The sequence below is a fragment of the Biomphalaria glabrata genome, chromosome 2, assembly GCF_947242115.1.
Source record: "Biomphalaria glabrata chromosome 2, xgBioGlab47.1, whole genome shotgun sequence".
NCBI lineage: Eukaryota > Metazoa > Mollusca > Gastropoda > Planorbidae > Biomphalaria > Biomphalaria glabrata.
Genome location: NC_074712.1, coordinates 23440504 through 23461995, shown reverse-complemented (window position 1 = coordinate 23461995; position 21492 = coordinate 23440504). Strand labels below are relative to the sequence as shown.

General features: G+C 35.6%; 1 protein-coding gene across 4 annotated transcripts in view; it reads right to left on the bottom strand.

The window, feature by feature from the left end:
* Nucleotides 1–21171, bottom strand: part of LOC106070827 (transmembrane channel-like protein 7) — a 76902-nt gene extending 55731 nt beyond the window's left edge. The window contains exon 1 of one of the 4 annotated variants that reach the window (XM_056019675.1): nt 20953–21171. The gene's annotated coding sequence lies outside the window, so the exon portion shown is untranslated. The remainder of the gene's footprint in view (nt 1–20952) is intronic. The other 3 variants (XM_056019676.1, XM_056019672.1, XM_056019677.1) reach the window with 3 other exon arrangements.
* Between the last annotated feature and the right edge of the window lie 321 nt (nt 21172–21492).

The window sequence follows — 21492 nt, the reverse complement described above, 5'->3', positions numbered from 1 at the left end:
TTTATAGCTTTTATTGACTTGACCAAGGCGTTTTACCTTGTCAGCAGAATCGGCTGTCCAAACAAGCTACGGAAACTAGTGTCAGCTTTTCATGAAAATATGCAGGGCACAGTACAATCTGACAGTTCCGCCTCTAGGCCATTCTCCATCAAGAGCGGAGTAAAACAAGGATGTGTTCTGGCTCCAACACTATTCAGCATCTTCTTTTCAGTTGTACTCACCAGCGCTTTTAAATCCCTGGAAGATTTATATATATCCACAGTAGATCCGATTGAAAGCTATTTAACCTGGCTCGCCTTAAAGCTAAAATAAAGAGACGGTGTATCTTGATTAGGGAACTGTTGTTCGCCGATGATGCCGCACTGATATCTCATTCACAAGAAGGAATACAGAGGCTTGTGAATGCTCTGGCAGCTGATTGTCTAGAGTTTAGCCTAACAATAAGCCTCTCCAAGCCTGGCACAAGATGTGGCAGAAATACCAGTGATACATAGGCCTACTGGAAATCACACACTTACGGTGGTGCAGGAATTCACATATTTGGGATTAACCAGGGAACAACAATAGCCAGCAACCTAGATTAAGACACTGAGCTGACAAAAAGAATAGGAAAGGCTTCTGCAGCAATGGAAAAACTCTCCAAGCGCGTGTGGGAAAATACCAAATTGACTAAGGCAACCAGTCTACAATGCCTGCGTTCTGAGCACACTTCTTTATGACAGTGAGAGCTGGGCAACTTACATGCATCAAGAAAACAGATTAAACAGCTTCCACTCACGCTGCCTGCGACGCATACTTTGCATCTCCTGGAGGGATCGTGTCACCAACCAGGAAGTTTTGACAAGGGCCAACATACACAGCATCTATGCTCTCCTTCAACAGAGAAGACTACGCTGGCTCGGTCATGTCACTCACATGCCAGATGGAAAAATCCCTAAAGACATCCTATACGCTGAGCTTGAAGAGGGAGTCAGACCCTAAGGCCGCCAAAGACTAACCTACAGAGATGTCTGCAAGCGAGACATGAGAGTTACGGACATTGACCAAAGTATGTGGGAGGAGATAGCCCAAGACCGGACGGCATGGAGACAGACTGTACGTGCTGGCACGAACTTCACCGAATGCAAAAGAAACGAAGCTGCATCAGTCAAGAGAAAGAAAAAGAAAGCTGCGCTGTCAGCTAGCCCTAGCATTGATGCATATACATGCACGAACTATGGAAAACTCTGCCGCTCCAGAATTGGCTTGATCAGTCACTCCAGATTCTGCCCCATCTCAAGACGTAACCAAAGCCAGTGACTCATCTGGGCGCATACATTGTCTTCCAAGACAGAAGGAGCCATATATATATTTGAAGTTTATTTTTTTTTACCAGTCATAAAATAGCTTTATTTTTCTACTTAAAGCAACATTGTTGCTACCTTCACCACCGACTCATTTTCTTGCTTGGGTTTTTGGCACATCCTTACAATTTTCTTGTCTCTTTTTGGTAAATATTCCCATCGATCATCCAATCTCTAAGAGTATTTTTTTTTTTTTATAAGCGGCTCAAACCAAGAATACCGCCAAATTTGTTCCATAATGTTGTTGTTTTAAACAGCCAAACTTTCTTTATAAATAAAATAAACTATTATCATGTTCCAAAAAAAAAAAAGTTAAAATCCGTTCACTTTTCCTGGTAGATTCTACAGTCCCATTTAATAAACGCAATAATGTTAAAGGTAATGGTAACGGTAGGCCTACTAATCCGTCAGAGAACGTAGGTAAAGATACATTTTGCAACTTTTCTGTTATGGAGAGATATTTTCTACACATTGTAACGACCTTCAGGCGACCCGGATAGAACCAGTTCGCCGGCTGGAGTTTGCCCGCGGGCCGTATGTTGGGCATCACTGATAACAAATACCAAACTTTAATTTAAAATGAGTATTTAGTGCTTCTTTCTCTAATGGCAAAGCTTATATTTTATAACTTACTTTTTTTATTTGTAGTGAATTGGTGAGCTGTGTATACGCGTCTTTTCTCGTAAGCAATATGTAGGAAGGCGGTCTCTCTAGTTTCTATTTTTACATCAATTATTTTATTTCACATGTACATATTTATTACTTTAAACCATAACGTAGTGACATTATTCTTTCTATATTGCTCTATTGATAATGAGCAATAATGGCATATCTGTAGAAGTTATTATGACAGCCAATATAGCCTATATATTTTGAACATTATATTTTATTTCTTGCTCTTTCTAAATGAATTGGTTCTGTGTTTAGAAAATGATTATGTATTCGACCCCACATTCATTACCCTTATAATTATAATATTGTTTAAACAATGGTTGCGTCTCTTATAAGGGCCCCCCTCTACGTTTATTATGTTTTGTTTTTATTTATTGTATGGCCGATTGCCATTTGTAAACAACGACATCGTGGTTTTCATTATCAATTTTTTTTCTCTCAAATGTATTATTATAATTCCCCTATCAAGCGCATTTGTTTATTCTCTTTGACTTGCATTATTTGATTCTCTGTGCTGTAAAAGACTACTACACCCAAAGAAAATTCAATGCCCTTTGTTGTATTATTTTTTATTTCTGATCCCGGCTACATACATGGACACATTCTGGCACCTCTTATTCATGTAAACTCTTGAAATCCCTGCTGTTCCTGTTATTCCTATCATCTCTGCGAATCCGTGTTGCTCCTGTAATCACGATGATTAGAGAAACCCCAAGAAAAATGAAGCCTTGATCCAAGGTTCTTGACTCGAGTCCTAGTCCGATCACTAGATCGTGGAAGAACCCCCTTCTCAACTCCGTGACTGGGAAAGAATCTATCGGAAAATACCATTTGAAAACTGAGCTCCCATTTGACATCCAGAATCAATTCTCAGCATCCATTGCTGCTTCTCTTCAGAAATTCGACTCCGCTCTTACATCGTTCGATTTTATACCCGCAACTGTTGCTTGTTGTACCACATGAACGCATAACAGAGAGGGGGCAACTAGAGTTTTCGTTACAACTGACACCTCCCGACGCTGAGACAGGGTTGACCAGCCTACAGCACCCAATACATTGAGTCCCGCCTCTGAGAGGACAGCAGCTGAAACTGTAAAACTAGAGCTAAGTTAAGCAGCTTTTAATAGAAAATAATTTATTTTTTTTGGCCCAATCAAATCACACTTGCTGACCTTTTTCTTTTGCTTTCATGGTGTCAATAATTGGTCAAGTGAATATGTCTAGCCTATCAGATTGTCACTTTTAGGTGTACAGTGAAAATATTGTTGTTGTTGTTTTCCATTGCGAGAATTTAAAAAATTAGGGATAAAAATCAACAATTAACTTATTTATTTGACTACAGCTATAAATATAAATAATTGTTATGGTTTAAATGTCGTAATTCCAATCACAGCCAGAAGTCTGATTCTGTTCGCCCATTGTTCCTTACAATTATTTATGTCTCCTTCTGTCATGGAAGACAATTAGATCGATCTAAAATAATGTAAATTTAAGCTTTATATTTACCTCCCAACTTGAATTTATTCCATTTCCAATTGATATAACTATTTCATAAACCTCTATCGTTGCAATATCAAAGTTTATTTTTCTTTAATTAAGCTTTCAGGTTTAGAATATATGGATTTATTTTAATGTCAATAATTATGAATTGCTGGTGGGAGTTGTACATTGTATTTTCATTAGCTTAAATTTATAATTATTGGTTTGTTATTTTTTTTTAATCTGTGTCATTCCGTGACCCATGGTTACGAAGGTGTCATGTGGCCAGCACAATGACCAACTGCCTTTACTTTTCCCCAACTAATGTCAGGCACTTATTAGAGCTGGGTGAACTCAGATGTGCCATAAAGATCCCATAATTAAAAATCCCAGTCTTCACCAGGATTCGAACCCGGGACCTTGGTTCGGAAGGCAAATGCTTTACCATTCAGCCAGCAAGATTACTGAGAATTGACATATTGCTGAATTTAAGATAAGAAGAAACTAGCGGGAGTGAAAATATATATGTTTGAAAAATCAATAAGTATCTGTAATTTCAATATTTTAGATAAGTAACTAACTATTTATACAAATTGTGTAGGCCTAATTTCTCTGTGAAAAATTGCTCCCCCTCCTTAGGAAAGTTGGAGGGTGAGAGCTGTTGAGTATGATAAGCCCTACTAAGCTTAAATCAACTGTGTCTGTCTGTATGGTAAAAAGTTTGTTCATGTTATTCCTCACACACCCAATCACTGATTAAGCAGAAATGTTGCAAAATTATTTCTTTTACCTGACAACACAAGAATCAAATAAAAAAACTTAAACCAATTAGTTAATTAACTATTAGTAATTAATTATTTTGTTTGGTATCTTGAACAACAGAAAGAAATCGTACTTGACAGATGTGGTGGTATAAGTAATCAAGCCCTGAATGAACATTTTTCATGCATTTAAAAAAACAATTATGTAAACATTCACAAAGATATCCCCTTCTTCCCTCCCCCTTTCCCAACTGGTCCAGACAAGTGATAGGAGCATTGAGAAAGCTAAAAGCTAAGCAAAACAATTGGTACAAATATTTCTATCACACAGATTTATAAGGTCAATCATGCATAAAATTACATGATTGATCCAAACTTAATAATTTATGTTTTGTTTTTTAAAAAGTATTTTTTAAAATGTTTTCTTTATTTTCAGTTTTATCAGCTTTTTTTTTATATCAAGAAAATTCAGTTTTTTTCTGTAACCATGGGATGAATTTTCCAAAATGTCACCAACAGATCATGCTCTATGGATAACATATAAAAGGCATTAAAAAATTTGAATTATACAAGTCTTAAATATCAGGATCTTATCTTATCTTATATAATACAGACGTTACTTCAAAAAAGAAGATGATTACGTCCTACGCGTCATGCATTTAGTCATGCATATTAACCAATGACTTAAATTCTGCCAAGTCACTGGTTTTCCTGGCTAGCTCAGGCAACCCATTCCATGCTCTAATAGCACTAGGGAAGAAGGAGTATTTGTACAAATTTGTCCTAGCATATGGGACGAGGAATGTGCCTTTATCTTTGTGTCTTTCAGAGTATTTTATTAAATTTTGTTTTTGTATTTGAAGATTATGGTTCAGTGTTTTATGTATTATTGCTACTTTACTTTTGAGTCTTCTGTCCTGAAGGCTTTCTAAATTTAGTGATTTTACTAAAGGTGTTACTCTAGTCAAATGTGAATATTCGTTTGTTATGAATCGCACTGCTCTATTTTGTGTCTGTTCTAGTTTCTTAATGTTTTCTTGAGTTGAGGGGTCCCAAACAGAGGATGCATATTCTATTATTGGCCTAACCAAGGTTAAATAACATTTTAGTTTTATGTTCTTATTTGATTTATAGAAATTTCTTTTAATAAATCCTAATGCTTTGTTTGATTTTTTTGTAGTTTCATCAATATGTGGATTCCATGACAGTTTTTCATTTATTATAACACCTAGGTATTTTGCGTTTTTAGTCTGTGTTACTGGTTTGCCATGAATAAGATAAGTGGAATTAATTTGTTTTAGTTTTTTTGTTACTCTTAACAACTGACATTTTTCTGGGTGGAAAGACATGCTCCAATTTGATTCCCATTTCTGTAATTCATCTAATTCTCTTTGTAAAATATCTGTGTCTTGTGTTGTTTTTATTGTTCTATATATTATGCAATCGTCTGCAAATAATCTGACTTTTGTTCCTGAACTAATGCAATATGGTAAATCATTTATGTAAATTAAAAATAGTAGTGGACCCAAGACTGTTCCTTGAGGTACACCTGAGTTTACTGTTATCGGTGTTGATTTAGAGCCATTTATTATTACAGTTTGTTCTCTCCCTATCAGAAAGTCTTTAATCCACTGATGCAGTGGACCATTAATGCCGAAATATTTTAATTTTTTAAGCAAACTATGGTGGTGAACTTTGTCAAAAGCCTTAGAAAAATCTAGTAAGATAGCATCTATTTGTTCACTATTATCTAAACCTTTTGAAAAATCATCAATTAGTCCTATTAGTTGTGTTTCACATGATCTATATTTCCTAAAGCCATGTTGGTATGGTGTGAGGACATTATGTTTGTCTAAGTGGTTTATGATGTTGCTACATATTATGTGTTCTAGGATTTTACATGTGATGCTGGTAAGTGATACTGGTCTGTAGTTTCCTGGGTCAGATTTTTCTCCTTTTTTAAATAGGGGGGTGACATTAGCTTCTTTCCAGTCCTTTGGTACTCTGCCCTGGTTAAGTGAAGCCTGAAAGAGTATTTTGAACACTGGGGCTAGCTCATTACTTAGTTCTTTGAGTAATCTAGCTGGAATACCATCAGGTCCAGAAGCTTTATTTGGTTTGGTGTTGGCTAATAGTTTTTGAATTCCATTTTCTTGTACTACTATATCTTCTATGTTGTCTACTTGGTTCAAATTCAGTAATATGTCTTTGTCTCCTGGGGCTGAGAATGCTGATGCAAAGTATTTGTTTAGAATGTTTGCTTTAGTTTCATTATCATTATGTATTATTGTCACTGCGTTATTTTATATGTTATGAATGTGGCTGTGGTTATCAATGTAGGCGTGGTGGTGACATTGGGTTCTTGTTACAAATCACAGAATAATGCAATGACGCTGGGTGTAGCAGACACAAGTTTAAGTTTAATATAACACCACATAATGAATACACCATACAATTCGACCCAGGGATGGATCAATTGGAATTCTTGGGGTCTATGAAATGTACAATTGCAGAGTTCAAATAGAACTACAAACTTGCAATAAAATATATAATATGACGGTGTTACACAAAATATTTGCTAAATCAAAAAAATTCATACAAGGGCAAAATTCTCTAATCCATCATATTCTTGTAAGGCAATTCAAATAATTCTATGAGTCAAATACTTAACATCCCAAATAATTCTTTACATGTAGTTCTAATATATACATCAATATTCAAATGTGTTCAATATTTACAAGTCTTTTCATAATAATGTGTGCAAAGTGTGACAAAAATTTCAATGACAATCTCCTATGTCACAATGTGAAAAATTAATACAAGTTTTTTATTCACAATATCTATTTATAAAAAAATCTTTGACACTATAGAAATGTTAGAAGTCTGGTTTTTTTTTTTAACACCAATAGTACAATATGTACAAATCATGTAGAAAATGTTACAAGTAAGTCTCAATATGTAAGTGATAAGTATAGAAAAATTCAATATATGTGTCAAAATTCAACATCAAATTGTTTAATGATCATTGTTACAAATTCAATGTATCTGTTTACTTCAATATGAGGTTTGACATCTCCATAAAAAATTGTTGTGCATTAATATTACACAAGTAAATATGTATAATGCAAGTATCAAAATATTGGATCAAAAGTATGAACATCAAATCAAAATAAATATCTTTCATGGTGCTTGTTGCATGCACCTTATGTTTCAATTAAGTGTTTCTCCATATGACATTTCAAATAATTTGTAGCTAGTAATGGCAAAAGTTTAATGTTACATTGTTTATCAAATAATTATTGTGTACAAAGTTCAAAAAAATCTTTAGTCAAAAAAAGATTCAACTGAGAAAATGTGTCAGTTGTGATACAATCTTTGAGTTTACATTAATTTGTTCAAGCATATATATACAAGCATAACATCATAATGGTTTAGTTGTATTCATTTTAATCTGTTGTGAAAAAATGTGTAAGTCCAATTTAAAAGAATAATATCAAGTGTCTCTTTCAGTACTTGAAATATCAAAAAGTTTGTACAACAATCTTCTTGTTTACATCAATGATTGTTACAAAAATATAGTCCATAAGAATAGTTTGACAAAAATGTTTTCAAAAAAATACAAGTGTATGTCAATATTTGATTACACTAATTGACATTAAATAAATAAGTTACATTATGAATCAATCTCCTTTTTTCAATAGTATTGAAAAATGTGACTAAGTTATATAGTTGTGATAAATGACATAGTAAAAAAATTCCAATCTTGTTTACAATAGCTGTAGAAAAAAAATTTTGTCACAGTTGTTCTCAATACAATGAGAAAAATAATGTTTACATTGTATGGAAAAAAAATTAAGCTAGGTACTGAATAAGTTTGGAAAAAATTCAATGTTTGTTTACATTGTTGAGTACAAAAATGTTATTCTTGTTGACAAAAGAATGTGAAAAAAAAATTGTTGGTTACAATGTAGTAATCAAATTCCAAAGTTTGTTTACAAATAGAGTTTTTTTTTAAAAAATGAAGTCTTAGTTCTAGTTCAATGTTTACAAATAGTACTCAATGTTTACAAAATAATGCTCAATGTTTACAGAATAATGCTCAATGTTTACAGAATAATGCTCATAGTTGGTTGTAAAAATAATTTTTTACTTTAAGGTGTGAATCTTAAATCTTTGAACTTTAGCAATTGTGACTTTAATTCTATGACCTTGAATTTATGCTAGCTTTAAAGTGCATTACTCTAATATATCTTCCTTGAAATAAAGTATTATCAAATGAATTGACAATTTTGTTACAATCTCTTTGTGTTTTCAAATAGACTAAAGCTATTTTGTTTGATTTGTCTTCACTTATTTTGATGTCTACCCATTTTACAAAAGCTGTGTTGTTGAAATAATTCATAATAGTTTGCCATCTAGTATTTCTTGAAAGATTTTCAACTTTAACTATATGATGTGTATAATTATTTGTTTTGTTTGCTGCTTTGGTTCTGTTTGTTTGATGTGATCTACTGTTAGTTGGACTGTAGCTTTGCCATGTTCTTCTGTTATATTGTTGTTGATAGGATCTATTATAGTTAGGACTGAAGCTCTGGAAAGTTCTGTTATCTCTTCCATATCTATGGTTTCTATTTACATATTGCTGTTTTTCTGATGCCATTCTCTTTCTGCACTCTGCTTTGGTGTGACCCAATATGCCACAGAAAAAACATTGTATGCTCTTGGCATATTTAAATTTATTTGTAGTTCTTGGATGGTTTTCTGTCACTGTTGCAGCTACATTGTACAATTCCCTTTTGTCAATGGTGATGTTTGGGTGTGAGTCTTTGTATGTTGTTAAGTTTGATATCAATTCAGCTTCATTTTTTATTTTTCTCTCCTTCAGGAATGAGAATGCTGCATCTGTAACATTAATTAGCACATTCTCAATGAGAAAAAAATCTAAGATCTGTTTGGGGTCATCTAAGTTGCAGTTTGCGAGTTGTAGCCACTTTGTCATGTTCTGGCGCATGTCATGTATTGTTCTTTTTAAATCTGTATTCTTTGCTAGTTTTATTTCCCTAAAAAGTTTTCGATAGTGTTCCTCTGTCTTGCCAAAATGTTCAATAAGTCTTTGCTTTACTGTGTTGTAGTCTTTTCTTTGCTCCATAGTTAGTGTGTCGATGATGTTTAGTGGTTCACCTCTTAGGTTAGCTAGCAGTTGTTGAGCCATTTGTGCACTATTCATATTTGCTGTTTGACAGATATATTCAAATTGAATAATGAAATTTTCTAATGTGTCTTCTTTTGGGTCAAAGTTCCTAAATTTGCTATGATACTGATGATGAGATGAAGTTTGACTTGCTGAATTGTCTTTATTTTCTTTTGCTAGCTTGGCCATTTTTTCTTCATGTTCTTTTAATTTTATTTCATGCTGGCGTTCTTTTTCTTTCTCTAAGTTTTCTTGTTCTTTCTCTCTCAGTCTTCTTTCATGTAGCCTTTCTTCCCGTTGCTTGTCTTTTTCTACTCTAATTCTATCTATTTCAATTTTTATGAATGCAGCTCTATCATCTTCTTTTAACTTTAGTTTATCCACTATCTCTATTAGTTTTTCATACTCAGCCATTTTCAAAGATTCAAATTAGTAATATAGTTTAGTAATAGATATGTGTACTAGATATTTGTAAATGAAATATTGTACAATAAATAATTATTACTGCTCAAATAGCAATTACAGGTAATAGTAGATATATATTTTGTGCGAAACAATTGAGGTTATGAGGTATCTTAAGTTATTCTTGGTACTTTGTCTAGTGCGTAATGTAATACTTTACTGATCAATTATATGATTATGTATTTCTAGTATCTCCCTTGCAATGTAAAAGTTTATTGCAACAAATAATTCACAATTGTGTGAGCCTTATTAGTCTGATAAATAGTGATCAATGTATCAATAGTATCAAATAGTTGAATGTGCTCAAAGTATATATTATTTACAATCAATCTTGTCACAATCTCAAATCAAAATATATCCCATAGTGTATCAAGTGTGTAGTGTAGTGTTGATAATAATAAAAAATAGGTTGAAATAAGAAGTAAATAAATATATATATTAATAAGTAATTAGACAAACATAAATACACTATAGATACTAAACAGTCTGCTTTAAAGAGACATTACAAGATAGTAGAAATAGTAGACAAAAGAATTACAATGAGTAATAACAATGACGCAAAAGAAATTCAACAAATGTAAACAAGACAATATCAATACAAGAGTTTAACAATATGATAGATACTTGACGAAATACAAACTTAACTAATACAGCTATACGATCAAGTATTTACTTTATCTAAAGAGTCCCTACCAATACCTGGATGCTTACTTGAAAAAAAATATAAATGCTCAGACTCAATAGATAATTAAATTTAGTCCCTAAAGTCAAATGTATATATAAATACAAATGTAAACAATGAAAAAAAATTGTGGTGTAGTTCAAGAGAACTAATCAATACTGATAATACTAAAGGGTAATTAAAGTTACTTCCCTTAAATATTCACTTGATGCTTGACTTGTACATAAAGTTCCGGTGATGCTCCACATAAATTATGTCCACAGTACAGTTCATAAGTAATCCACTTGCTAAATCCGCAGCACAACGGTACAGTTCATAAGTAATCCACTTGTTAAATCCACAGCACAATGGTACAGTTCATAAGTAATCCACTTGTTAAATCCACAGTACAATGGTACAGTTCATAAGTAATCCACTTGTTAAATCCACAGTACAATGTTACAGTTCATAAGTAATCCACTTGTTAAATCCACAGTTCATAAGTAATCCACTTGTTAAATCCACAGTAGAATAGTACAGTTGCTGAAACAAATATACATAACTAAAAATGACCTTAGGTAGTGACGACAAGAGAGGTCTAAGAGTAAGAGCGCTCTCTTATTAAATGTGCTGTTAGACAGCGACAATAGGAGTGTGTCATTAGAATTATGACGAGCACTCGATGTAGATGATTCTTGAATATGTCAGCTACTTCGACTGACCATATATCAGCTGTCTTCAAACGATGACTTGAATGACTTGTAGTACTAGATTTTCACCCACACCGGTTGTAGTATCACGGTTGTCTAGTTTCACCCACACAGGCTGTAAGATCAGGTTGTCTAGTTTCATCCACACAGGTTGTAAGATCAGGGTTGTCTAGTTTCGTCCACGCAGGTTGTCTCAGCATATCATGTTAAAGTGACTTTGAACAATGCTGTCATAAATGTCGTTTTCGGCCGCTTCTGACACCATAAATGTCACTGCGTTATTTTATATGTTATGAATGTGGCTGTGGTTATCAATGTAGGCGTGGTGGTGACATTGGGTTCTTGTTACAAATCACAGAATAATGCAATGACGCTGGGTGTAGCAGACACAAGTTTAAGTTTAATATAACACCACATAATGAATACACCATACAATTCGACCCAGGGATGGTCAGTATTAATCCAACAGTAATATACGAATATCACAACTTAGTACTTATTCTATAACCAACTACTTTAAACATCTAACTCTACTGCTTATATCTTAAGTGACTCAATACAAGTGCTTGCTACGAGATCTCTATGTGGACTGACTGCCTTTAACTCTCTGGTTCACCTAAGGTCAAAAGTGTTCACCTTAGTGCAACATGGGTTGTGAATAAGATTCACAATATGGAATTAACATACACAATACAGAATTAGGGTTTCTACTCTATGGCACCAACTTTGAGGTGGTGACAATTATGTTATGTTCATCTTTTAATAGCGCTACGCCTGTTGTTTCCATTTTCTTAGACTTAATGTATGACCATAGGTTTTTGTTGTTATCTTTAGATATTACATTGTTTATGTATTCACTCTGCAGCTGTCTGCTTACTTTTTGGGTTAAGTGTTTAATTTTTATATACTTTTTGTAAACTCTTTCTGCATTAGTTTCTTTAAATAGAGGTTTTCCTTCTGTTTACAAAGCTTCTTTTTTTTTTTTTTATATTATATGGCTCCTTTTGTCTCGAAAGGCAATGGATGCGCCCAAGTGAGTCACTGGTTTTGGCTTAATCTTGAGACAGGGCAGAATCTGGTGTGGCTAATCAAGCCAATTCTAGAATGGCAGACTTTGCCACAATTCGTACATGTGTATGCCTCTGATTTAGGGCTAGCAGACAGGGCAGCTTTCTTTTTTTCCCTCTTGATTAAAGCCGCTTCAATTCTTTTGTTCTCAGCAAGGGTTGTCCCAGCACGCACAGTCTGTCTCCATGCACTCCGGTCTTTGGCTATGTTTTCCCACATACTTTCACTGATGCCTGAGGCTCTCATGTCTCGCTTGCAGACATCTCTATATGTTAGTCTTGGGCGGCCCTTGGGTCTGACTCCTTCCACAAGCTCAGCATATAAGATATCTTTCGGGATTCTACCATCTGGCATGCGGGTGACATGTCCGAGCCAGCGTAATCTTCTTTGTGTCAGGAGAGCATACATGCTGTTCATTTTGGCCAATCTCAAAACTTCCTGATTGGAGACATGGTCCCTCCAAGAGATGCCCATTATGCGTCTCAGGCAGCGCAAGTGGAAACTATTCAATCTGTGCTCTTGGTACATGTATGTTGACCAGCTTTCACTGCCATAAAGGAGAGTGCTCACAACACAGGCGTTGTAGACTAGGATTTTGGTCGCTGTGGTCAATTTACCATTTTCCCAGACGTGCTTGGAGAGTTTTGCCAATGCTGTGGTAGCTTTTCCTATCCTTTTTGTCAGCTCGATGTCTAAGTCTAGGTTACTGACAATTGTTGAACCCAAGTAGGTAAATTCCTGCACCACTGAAAGGGTGTGGTTCCCAATTTGTATTATAGGTATTTCTGCGACGTCTTGTGCCAGGATTTCGGTCTTGGAGAGACTTATAGTAAGGCTAAACTCTTGACAAGCAACTGCTAAGGCGTTCACTAGCTTCTGTAGACCTCCTTGTGAGTGAGATACGAGTGCCGCGTCATCGGCAAACAGCAGCTCCCTTATCAAGATACGACGCCTTTTCGTTTTGGCTTTAAGACGTGCCAGGTTAAAGAGCCTTCCATCGGATCTGCTATGGATGTATATTCCGTCTTCCAGGGATTTAAAAGCACTGGATAGTACGACTGAGAAGAAGATGCCAAATAGTGTAGGGGCCAGTACACATCCTTGTTTTACACCGCTCTTAATGGAGAATGGCCTGGAGGAAGACTTTCAAACTGAACGGTGCCCTGCATATTTTCGTGAAAAGCTGACACTAGTTTTCTTAACTTATTTGGGCAGCCGATTCTCTCTAGTACAGCAAACAGACCGCTTCTGCTAACAAGGTCAAAGGCCTTGGTCAAATCAATAAAAGCTATGAAGAGGGGCTGCTTTTGTTCTCTGCTCTTCTCCTGTAGCTGCCGCAGAGAGAAAATCATATCTGTTGTAGATCTACCTGCCCTAAAGCCACACTGCGACTCTGGATAAACACGATCTGCCAGGATCTGTAATCGCTTTAGTAATACTCTAGCAAAAGCCTTTCCGACTATGCTAAGCAGTGAGATGCCTCTGTAATTGTTACAATCAGAGCGGTCGCCTTTATTTTTATAAATTGTAACAATGTTGGAGTCTTTCAATTCCTGGGGGACCATTCCTTGTTCCCAGCACAAGCTTAGCAGTTCATGGAGTGGTTTGATTAGGGCATGTTTTCCAGCCTGAATTACTTCAGCAGGAATGCCATCTCCTCCGGGTGTTTTCCCATGTGCAAGCATGTCAATGGCAATGCTCAGCTCCTTTACTGAGGGCGTTTCGTCTAATTCCGTCAAAACTGGAAGTGATGGGAAGTTGGAAACAGCATTTGGTGAGATGGCGTTTTCAATCTGGTAGAGTTCTGCATAGTGTTCTACCCATCGTTCCATTTGCAGCGCACGATCGCTGATGATTGAGCCATCTTTTGACTTTAGCGGAGCACACTTGCTGGTGTGAGGTCCAAAGGCTTTTCTCATGCCCTCATATAGTCCTCTTATGTTACCACAGTCGGCACAAGATTGAATGTCTTCGCATAGCTCCTGCCAGTATTTGTTAGCACATTGTCTCGCTACTCTTTGGGCATTGTTACGTGCAGCTCTGAGCCTTTTTAAGTTGCTTGGGGTGGGATCCTTCTTGTAGATTAGCATAGCTGCTCTCTTGTTCGTGGTGGCAGTTTCCATTTCTAGTAGACTAGCTTCAAACCAGTCTTCGCTTTTCTTGGTTTTGTTTCCAAAGACCAGTGATGATGTTTGGTAGATTGTATCACGCATAAACGTCCAGCCTTTTTCTACCTCAGTCACAGAGAAGTTTTTAAAAGCTTCCTCTAATTTGTTCTCAAATTCGGTGCAAAGATCAGGATTTTTTGTGCTAGTAGTATTCAGGCGTGATTTTCTTTTTCCCTGTGAAGTGTGGATCTTAGTTGGCAGCAGTCTTGTCCGGCAGGACACTAAAGTATGATCAGTATCACAATCCGCGCTTTGGTAGCTACGTGTCAGCAGTATATTTCCAATGTCCTTTTTTCGTGTCAGTATCATATCCAGCTGGTGCCAGTGCCCAGACCTAGGGTGCCTCCATGAGACACAGTGCTGTGGTTTTGTTCTGAAGTATGTGTTGGTAATGCAGAGCTTATGGTATGTGCAGAATTCAAGCAGTCTTTGTCCGTTCTCATTCATCTTTCCGATTCCAAAAAGCCCAAGACAGTCTGGCCAGGTAGTGTGATCTGATCCTACTCTGGCATTGAAGTCACCTAGAAGGATCATATGTTCTTTTTGAGGAATTTTTGCAATGGCTTCTTTGAGGTCTTCATAGAACTTGTCTTTGTCCTCCTGAAGTGAGCATAGTGTGGGGGCATAGGCACTAATTAGAGTGACTTTTCCAGATGCTGTCATCATACTTATGCTTAGTAGCCGTTCCGAGCCACCAACTGGAGGGACTATCATGGGAAGAAGACTGTTCTTGACAGCAAAGCCCACACCATGTATTCGAGTCTCATCCTGTGCTTTCCCTTTCCAAAAGAAAGTGTAGTCAGTCTCACGGAGCATGCCGTTTTCGGCCAGTCGGGTTTCTTGCAGGGCTGCAATGTCAATATGTAGCCTCTTTAGCTCGTTGTTTATAACTGCCGTCTTCCTTGCATCGTCGATCTGCCTTAGATCATCAGTGAGACCAGGACACATTGTCCTGACATTCCAAGTGGCCAGTCGCATGACAGGGATTTTCTTTTTCAGTTTAATTTTTCTTCTTTTGTTGCTTGGTGCAAGTTTCCAGCCTACTTGTCGTTTTAAACTAAGCTCTAAGCACCCATTAGAGCAGGCAGGATGTGGCGGATCAGCACCTAACTGACTGGGGGCTGCCCAGGTTGAGGCGGGCGGTAGCTGATCAGTGAGGCGCGAAGACCTCTCCCACCGTCAGAGACAACCCGTGGCGTCCATACATTACGCCAATCAAGTTGGACTTATAACCCGTAACTGTTGTCTCCCGTGTTGTTTTAGCCGCTTTGCAGCAGCACCAGAGTTTCCTCTCCGGGGCGCATTCCTGGGCCTTGGATAAAGGGGTCATGGGTGGCCCATGCGTCATGATCCCTCTCTCGACCTTGCTGATGTGATCCAAAGGAACGCATCGCATTACATTTGGCACCAACTCAGTTGCAGAAGCTGCCGGAGGGAATTTCGTAGCTGATACTCCCAACGCCTAAGGGGCTTCACTCCTGATTTCTCCTCGAGGTTGTCTCCTGAAGCCTCAGTACCGCAAGGCAGCGGGGGTTTGAAGTCAGAGTACCCCTCTCCTAGATGAACTGCCTTACTAGGCTGACGAGCTCCATCTGCCCGAAGCTCCCAATTTTGTGGCGCCAGGTATCCGCCTTCACCCCTTCACCTGTTAGTAAGAGCAGTTTCGCCGGGCTTAATATCTAAGCCACACGAGCAGGCCAGGTGCTGGACTTAGTTGTCAGAGGCTATTTGAGACGCATGCCATTAGGAGTACTTTATAGACAATGGGAGCTTAACCCCATTGACACCCCTGGCCATGATAACCTTTGAAACTAAAGCTTCTTTAGTCTATTATTAAACCAGCATTTATTTATTTTGTTTGATGTGTATTTAGTTGGTATATGATTTTCTATAATGCTTTTAAGATGGTTTTTAATGAAATTCCAGAGGTCATCGACTGGTCTTACTCTGGAATAAATGTAACCTAACACAACTAGGCTTGGTGTAGTTGTGTTAGGTTACATTTATTCCAGAGTAAGATTTTTCTTTTGGGTTTTGTATTGGCTACTGCTTTTATCTGACTGTGTATTTTTATGATCTCATGGTCTGATAGACCAGGGATAATATCATAATCAACTACTAATCCAGGTCTGTTGGTTAAGAAGAGATCTAATGTGTTGTTTAATCTAGTTGGCTTTTTAATGATTTGATCTAAACTTAGGTTGTGTAAAGTGTCTATGAAAAGCTCATTTATGTCCTTAAGGTTTTGGTGTTTATCTATGGTTAGTGTTTTCCAATTTATATCAGGTAGGTTGAAATCACCCATAATCCAAAAAACTGCATTTTTATTTGTCTCTTTAAGTGTAGTAATCTGATTACATAGTTCCTGCATGTATTCTAAACTAGAATTTGGTGGTCTGTAAATGCTGCCTATTATTAGGGATGTTGAGGTGGTATTAATTTTACAAAATGTTGATTCTATATTTTTTGAGTTAGGTAAGGTAATTTCTTCTGCTATAAGAGTGTTTTTTATTGCTAAAAGAACTCCTCCATGATTATCAGCCCTATCTTTTCTAAAAATTTCATAATTACTATTGAAAATTTCTGCATTATAAATTTCAGGATGTAGCCAAGTTTTTGTGCCTGCAATTATGTCTGGTTTCTCACATTCTAATAAAATTTCTAAGTCTGCTGTTTTGTTCCTAATGCTTTGAAAATTTATTACTAAGGTTTTAAGGTATTTTGGTGTTACTTCTTTAGTAGGTTTGTTTAGTGAGGCTGTTGTTTTAATTTTAGTAGATTTAGGTTTAACAGGAGTGGATCTGGCTAGTGGTTGGTGAGTTTGGTTTGGGATGGTGTTTAGGATGTTGTATGGGTTAGAAGTGTCTGCATCAAAGGAATCAAACAGTCCTGATGTAAACTGAGGTAACCCACACGGTACACAGTGCCATGATGCATCTTTGTTGCCTAAGGCATAATACACAGGTGTATTCATATGGAGACATGATGCATGGTACCATTCATCGCAGGTGTCACATTGAATGGCTTTCTGTTTCATGGTGCATACTTTTTTGCAGATGTTGCATCTATCTTTAGATCTAGGCCCTGGATTTGACTCTACATCTCCTGCTATTAATATTAACAGTGATAGGTATTTATTTCTGCTGTGTCTGATTGAGAACTTCCATTTGTGATGGGTAATCTTCTTTAGTGTTATGGATGTGTATGTTAGGTTATTTTTTAAGTTGCTTTGATCTAAAGTGTGATGATTGATTATGACTGTTGTTTCCTTTTTAAGTTTAGTGTTGACTAAGGTAGATCTGGTTCTGTGTTCAGCTAGTGTGTATTTAGTAATTATTAGGATAAATAGCCAAAGCAATTTCATGATGACTGTTGTTGATTTTAGTTTTTAAAGGGGTCTAGTCTAAATCTAGTTTAAGGTTTACAATGCCTAATTTATGTCTAAATCTAAATTGAAAGCTAATTTACAATGACAATTAAATCAAATGAAATGGTTTATTAAATTCAAAATATGGACCTAGACGACCTAGACTAGATCTAGATCTAATTCTAGATCAATATATTTACGTGTATACTTAACTATATAGAATATTACTATTAGTTATTATTAGTAGTATTAGTAGATGATTAGTAGATCTAAAGCCTTAATTAAAGTCTAAGTCTAACACTAGACTGACTAGATCTAAAATAATAATTATAATAATAATAAATATAGATTAGATCTAGTCCTAAGCTAAGAGTTGTTAATTTGAATTAATTAGGGGAAAAATGCTGAATTAAGTTAAATATATAATTTAAAGATATTAGTTTATTAGTTAAATAGCTTTTTTAATGAATTTGGTTTGATTTTAATACAACAAAACGAAAAATTTAACTCATCTCTTATAACAGTAAACAGGGAGCAGCCATCTTGCCAGGATCGCTATTAAAGGTAGTCATATTATGAGGCCATTTTCGTGCTTTGTCAAAAAGTTCCCATTTTATGTGTTGCCAATTTTCAGGTGGTCTTTTAAATTTTTTTTTTCCAGATGTAGGCCCTACATCTTGATATATTCTAGTATGCCAAGCATACCCCCCCCCCCCCAAATGAAAATTCCGCGCCCCACTGGGGAGGTGGAATTTTGTGACTGATTTTTTTGCTTTTGAGTATTTTAGGTGAGATTTTAATGTTAAACCATGATTTGCCCCAGCGCAGCCAAGGGGGTTTTGATGTTCAAACCCCTATCTTCTATAAAACAAAAATAATGCAAACGACAGTAGTCACATAATTCCATGAGTGTTGCCAAGGTGGATTTTGAGCTTCCAAATTTTTTTTAATGAAAAAAAAACAACAATACTATATAAAACTAAAGCATACAACAGTCACCAGATTCTATGAGCGTTGCCAAGACAGGTTTTGTGTTTAAAAAAACACTCCTGAGGGCTTTAAGTTAGAACCCCCTCCAGAGGATTTGAACTTTAAAATCCTTCTTCATCCGGATTTGAAGCTAAAAGCCGCCTCTTCAATATAAAATTAAAGCAAACTACACAGTCACAAAATTCTATGCATGTAGGCAAGGAGTAAAAGTAAAAAAAGTTCCCCTTTTCAGACCTTGTGGTCTATACGGCAGATGATGTAAAGGCCATCAGACCTTGTGGTCTATAGGGCAGATGATGTAAAGGCCATGTGTTTCTGTGGCCTATGGTACCTAACTACTCATCTAGTATAGCTAGTGTCTAGTTATAGATTATAGAGTCTAGTATAGATTTATGAGTCTAGATCTAGATCTAGAAGATACTATAACTAGATAGAGTAGTTTATTTAATCCGGACATTACATGAATTAGGACACTCGCTGTTTTTGTGGTCATTAAATCTTTATTTTGATATTTAATATGAAACTAGCGTGCTGTATAATGTGCTTGTCCATTTACTAATGATTCTGACCCAATTTCCTTCCATTTAGCTGTCTTTTTATGTAAGGAAAAAGAATTTCAAATGTGTAAGTCGGGTTGTTGTTTTTTCCTATAGATGTTACCCGGATGACTTTAGCTCTTCCTAGGGTTAAGACTATTATTTTTTTGTTGGCTAAGTCTACGCTAATAAGCCTGGAAATATTTATTCTGTTTTTAGAGCTGATTTATTTGATTCATAAGCCAAGTAGTTTGATTCCATTCAAAAAAAAAATTAATAGGGTGTTTGAATTAAATTATGATTTTCTTACCAAAATTTATTTCAAACAGCCAGTTTTGGACATTAATGTTAATGATCTTATTTTTTTTTTTGTTGTTGTTTTTTTTTTATAGAGAATAAATGGGCAAATGTTTGGAGTGAGTTTGGTACATTGAATGAAGTTAAATGCCTAGATCTAGACCTACTAGATCACTAGATAGATCTAGATTTATATAGAGAGAATATAGATTCTAGAGGATTCAGCTAATTTTGGGAGAATAAGTGTGTTCATATTTTTATTTTTTGTGTTCGTATTTATGCACAATTTGAAAACAACTTAATGATTTCATGTGAGGGGCTATGCCTAGGGATCTTAAAATTTAGTTAATGTTAATATAAAATCAACATTTTATCTGAGTTTATTGATGCCTAAATATGGAGACTGTCTGAAATAAATTATGGTGTCCAGCATCAATTTAATAATGTAGGTCAATTTTGTCTGAATAAAATAAAACACATGACCTCTTTGACCTTAAATATAATAACAAATATAGGTTAGGGGTACAAATATAAGTAGTCATCCTTATTCTCCTTAAACCAAAGAAGATTTTGATATGCCTACTTCATTTTCTTTTCTATGTCAAATCATTTTCAAATAATGCGCTGTAAAAGTCAAACTTTGAAATTTTGGCCTATTATAGGTGTCCAATAGAATAAAAAACTACTCTAGATCTTATTCTTAGAATCTAAATTCCAGTCCAGTAGTAGATCTACTTTTTAATTAAGTAGTCTTGAAATACTTAGACCTTAGCCTTAGACTGACTAGACGGATCTAGATCTAGATCTAGAATCTAGTTCTATCTAGTTAAGTTAAATAAAGCTTCGATGGGAAGTTTTTAAGTTTTACCGACTAGATAGATCTAGATCCTTATTAGATATATTAGATCTATATAAAATAAATCTTACTACTCATTACTGACATTACTGATTACTAGTCGTAGTCACTTCACTTAGATCTAGTCTACCAGTCTAGTCTTAGTCAACTTAGACTTAGTGATTAGTGACACTTAGACTTAGATCTAGACTAGTCAGTCACTGACAGTTAGTGTTAGTCTTCTTAGTTGACTTAGACTTTAAATACTTTAATTAGATCTATATATAGACTCTAGATCTAGATTAGAGTCTTAAATATTAATTGTAATAATAATAATAATAAAATAAGGCCTGTCTTATAGATCTAGATCTAGATCTATAACTTAAATAAATAAGACATATTTTAAACTTACTTTTAAGCGTATGCAAAAACAGCTACGGGAAGTAAACAATCTGAAACGTGAAGTGCATCATTGGCCGATCTTTACGCATTTCATTCCTGACGGCTGCGAATATTTTTTTAAGGAGTCCGTCCTATCACATTTATTTTTATACAGATACAGACTAGATCTAGACTAGAGTTTACTATAGCTTTGGAAAATGCAATTTGATTATTTTACAGCTAATATTAATAATAGACGTCTACATAGCCTACAGTTTTGTCATTTGTCAAAATAAAGTTTTAAAAAATAAATATCAAGATATAGATAGATCTAATCTATGTCTAGCTAATTAATGCGTAAAAATAGGACCGTCCCCTCCCACTCAGAGGGCTATAAAGAGTGGGGAGGGCAGTAGACGCAATCGCCCCCACCCACCTCACCGAATCGGCTAAGATACCAGAAGTGTAGTGGTATAATATAAAATTATATAATAATTAAACTAATTTTGTTCTTAAACTATGATTTCTAAATAAAAGTAGGGCCGTCCCCCCCCCCCTCTCAAAGGGTAAT